The sequence below is a fragment of the Hyperoodon ampullatus genome (assembly GCF_949752795.1).
Source record: "Hyperoodon ampullatus genome assembly, chromosome: 17".
In the NCBI taxonomy this organism is placed as follows: Eukaryota; Metazoa; Chordata; class Mammalia; order Artiodactyla; family Ziphiidae; genus Hyperoodon; species Hyperoodon ampullatus.
In genome coordinates this window covers 13,178,544-13,183,219 of record NC_136930.1, presented here as the reverse complement: position 1 = coordinate 13,183,219, position 4,676 = coordinate 13,178,544, and the positions used below count along the sequence as shown (strand labels likewise).

At 37.1% G+C, this 4,676-nt stretch overlaps 1 pseudogene across 1 annotated transcript; it reads right to left on the bottom strand.

Annotated features, from left to right (window-relative positions):
* Window positions 1-3,547: 3,547 nt before the first annotated feature.
* Window positions 3,548-4,441, bottom strand: LOC307065296 (tRNA (guanine(6)-N(2))-methyltransferase THUMP3-like; annotated as a pseudogene). Its single transcript has one exon. The product of its transcript is annotated as a tRNA (guanine(6)-N(2))-methyltransferase THUMP3-like (transcript).
* Between the last annotated feature and the right edge of the window lie 235 nt (window positions 4,442-4,676).

The window sequence follows — 4,676 nt, the reverse complement described above, 5'->3', positions numbered from 1 at the left end:
TCACAACATTTTTACTTAGCAGTCGTACCATACACTTTATTTAAATTGAAATAAACTGATCGAGGTTCACCACATAACCCATATGGCAAGCCTGGCAGGAACGCCCCACAATAATATGAATTTGGGGTATAACATGATAAACCATGAGCACCCTTCCTCTGCACAGTGTCTGTTCTCAAACAAGGCAGGCCAAGTTCAGTTCTCTTCTGGGCGTAGAAGGAGGAAGTGATTACCTCATGACCATTCTGGACTTTCTCATGCATAGAAAAGCATGCATCCTGCTGGTCATCTCACAAGTTCTCACACATCTAATGAGTCATTTTCTTTTTTCACAGCATAACTGGAAGACTGGAAATGTTTGTCTGCAATATGATTCTGCAACCCCGCAGTTTACTTGACAAAACTTTTGACCTCACTTACACTTTCTCAGGGGAGTAGGAAAAGTGTTACTCTACTTTAAACATGAAGAGAAAAAAGTCTTACCAAAACACGTTGGATCTATATGGTGGACATATCAACCGACCACTTATTCTATAGTTTTCCTACTACACAGCATTCATGATTCAGAAATATCTGGTTTCACTGTTATTCTAGATATACAAAAACATTGTATTTCCTGGCCTCTTTATTCTTTTTTCAGCTTTACTGAGGTACAACTGACAAATAAAGTTGTAAGATATCTAAAGCAAACATCCTGATGATTTGATGTACGGATACATTGTGAAATAATTTCTCCCATCGAGTTAATTAACACACCCATCACCTCACTTTTTTTTTTTTTTTTTGCTATTCTCTTAGCAAATTTCAATTATACAATACAGTGTTGTCAACCATAGTCATCATAATTTACATTAGACCCTCAGGCTTTATCTTATAAATAAAAGTTTGTACTTTTTTTTTTTTTTGCGGTACACGGGCCTCTCACTGCTGTGGCCTCTCCCGTTGCGGAACACAGACCCCGGACGCGCAGGCTCAGCGGCCATGGCTCACGGGCCTAGCCGCTCCGCGGCATGTGGGATCTTCCCGGACCGGGGCACAAACCCGTGTCCCCTGCATCGGCAGGCGGACTCTCAACCACTGCGCCACCAGGGAAGCCCCAAAGTTTTTACCGTTTTAGCAACCTCTCCCTATTTCCCCACACCCTTGCCTCTGGCAACTACCATTCTACTCACGTTTCTATGAGTTTGACTTTTTCTCTTTTTTTTAGATTCCACATATAAGTGACATCATGCAGTATTTGTCTTTCTCTGTCTGGCTTATTTTACTTAGCATAATGCCCTTAAGGTCCATCCATGTTGTTACAAACGGCAGAATTTCCTTCTTTCTTGTAATATATGTAATATATTATGGAATAATATATAGATTATTATATATATTATGTATATATTATATATATTATTATGTATATATTATGGAATAATTTATATATAATATAAATTCAAAAGAAAAATGTTTGCTCACAGCTAGCCTAGAAAGATCTCCATTTGCTTTCTCTGAGTTCTTACTTATCTCTATGAGATATCTACAGTTATCTCTGTAACTTCCCAGCACTCTACTGACATTGCTTTGGCTAAGGTAGCAAAAGACCTAATTAAATCTAAAATACATTTTTAAGTCCTTTCAAGAAACGTATCTGTAAAAGATAGAATCTAGATCAGATAATAGCTAGAAAGAGATGGAAGGTTAAGAGTTGATTTTTAAGGTAAAAGAATTTATTTTTAATTCTTAAGAAAATAATTTTTAAGATAAATAATTGTAAGCATAAATATATTTAAACTAAATTATGCAAATTTAATATATAAATACTCAGGATAAAATAATAATTTTTAAGATAAACAGAATTTTAGAGATGAGGGAAGAGGATGCCGAGCAGTCAACGGAAAACAAAAAACAAAAAAACAAAAAAACAGTCATAGAGACAATAAATAAAGGATTGATTACGAGGCACTGCTGGAATCTCATTTTGACTCTCCTGAAGGGTACACAAAGGAGAAGAGCAGTAAATTACCTAGGAAATATGTTTTACGGGTAGAGCATGGAAAGCATTAAATGTCAAGAAATTCAGGCTTTATTTTGTAGGTGATAAGACAGAAGTTATGCTTTTGAGCTTGGAGTGACCTGCTCAAAGCTGTGTTTTATGGAAATCAATCTGTATCAACTTACGTCTGTGACATATTTTGTTAGATCTATATAGAATACAATAAAGCAAGTTTCACAACCATTTCTTCTAAGTAAATTCAATATTCTATAAAATTTCTCCCATTCTTATTTTTGTACTTTTCATATTTCCAGTACTCTTGGTAAATTTCTTGAGTGCAGAGAGGTCTAGAAAACATCACTGAGTTTTCTCATATGCCAAAATAGATAAATAAATTCACTGGAAAATGTACATTGCTTCACTAAAGTTTATGCTCATAAATTTCTGGTTAATAAGCTTAACTTTTCCATAGCAATTCCCATGGAGACAAACATTAAGATTCTTATATTTTATAATAAGAATTGGAGCTGGAAGAATGAATTTTCTCAACAGAGTCATTTGAGTGATACCATTCTTTAACATCACTGCATATTAAATTTTACTTTCTTATTTGTTTACTTAAAGTCAAATAACTTTACACATCTTATCACACATTTTTTAAAAAGCTGTCTTCTGGTTTCCTCCTCACCTCTGACTTGTGTTTCCCAGAGAAAAGCTGTTCAAGTCACTTTCTTCTGGTATTTACTATCATATTCCTAAATTATAACACATATTGCTGTTTTTGATTCTTTCAATACTAATATGTATTAACTTCACACTATGAAACATGAGGATTTCATTCTCTTATATAACCATTCCTCCATTCACCTAGTGTAGTTATTTTTGGTTAATAACTCAATTTGACATTAATACTGTCATATAATAATCACAGCTGAGCCATGTAGTCATTGATGAAGGAAACATTTCCCTGTACACCTTTTTGCTTCCCTGGCTTCAATCAATGCCTCATATATGTTTAATTTATTTCTGATGTACCTTCCACTAATTCGTGTAGTGTAGACAAGCTGGATAAAGGTTCCAATTTCTCTTCTTGGAGTCCATCCTTTTTCAAAATAACATTACAATATATCCACAGAGCCAGTTTGCAGATATCCCATTGAACAGCATCTTTGGGCAAGCCCCAGGGTAGTCTGCCTTCTTTTTTTTTTTTATTTTTTTAGTTTGCCTTATTTAATTTGGCTCTTTGTCAAAAAATGAGATGTAGGGCTTCCCTGGTGGCGCAGTGGTTGAGAGTCCGCCTGCCGATGCAGGGGACGCGGGTTCGTGCCCCGGTCTGGGAGGATCCCACATGCCGCGGAGCGGCTGGGCCCGTGAGCCGTGGCCGCTGAGCCTGTGCTCCGGAGCCTGTGCTCCGCAGGGGGAGAGGCCACAACAGTGAGAGGCCCGCCTACCGCAAAAAAAAAAAAAAAAAAAAAAAAAGAGATGTAATTGCTGCTCTAATCATAGCCACTGGATTATTGGATTATTATTACCAACAACATAATAAGAGTGAGATCATTCAGTAGCCCTCTATTGTTTTGTCTCTCGTCCATACATCAGATCCACTATTATATCAGTAAGGTGAGGGGAAGAGAGCTGGAGCATCCCATAGGCAAGAGAAGATCTGAGAGTTGCAAATCCAAAATGTGTGATATTTCTTTGGTGGAGACTCTTCTATCAATGCAATACCCACAGTGATTTCATTATCATGGATATTCAAAAGAACACCCACATCAAAGTTGGTCATGTCAGCCTTCCACTTAAAATAATCTTGAACAGCGCCCCCAAAATATCTTGTGGTCTCTAGTGCAGTAAAGCAATGTTTCCCTTCTACCCTGTTGCGTGTGACTCTAAACTTCAGCGCTTGAGAATCAATTTCTTCTTTTGAACTTAAGGCATTGTTAGTAAACTCTTTTTTAACATCTCTCTCAACTATTTTGTCTCCTTGTCCATTATCCATCTTCCTTTTACTGAATTCTGACTTACCTTTTTACACCTTTTTTTTCTTGAAACTGGTGTCCATTTTCCATACTTTCAAAGGATTGGAGCGCAGGAGTTTCCCAGACAATTCTTCAAAATCCTTTAGAACTTCCTTTTCTTCCTCCTTCGAATTAGAATCTTTAAACTCCTGAACAACCACAAGTAAGTTATCAACTGATCTCAGACAATGAACCTGAGCCAGACTTTCCATTGAAATGTCAAAATTTATCTTGCCTGGTCTCTGCTGATTTTGCATGATGACCTGAATTTCTTTCTCACTTCATCTGCCCGTTTGTTCAAAACCAGTGGGTACAGTCGCTCTAACAGTGACTTGGAGATGCTCATGCTCACTCTGAGGCCACTTTCTGTCACTTGAATAGATCTCTGGTTTTCATGAAAGTTCACATCCAGGAGTTGGTTAGTGGCTTCTTGAATGTCGTACATGTTGGCAACGCTTCCAAGATCCCTAATACAGTCTTGGCTGCCAGCACAGACCCTTCCAGCCCTGGCATCCTGTAGGCCCAGTGTACCCAAATGCTATGCTTTCTCTTTTCTCTAAAGATGTTGGTTATAGCACTTTAGATTCTGAAAAAAATTTTAAGCAAAATTTTGAAACATATAGCAAAACTGAAAGAATTTTAGAGTAAATGCCAATATACCCATCACCTAGATTCTTGGA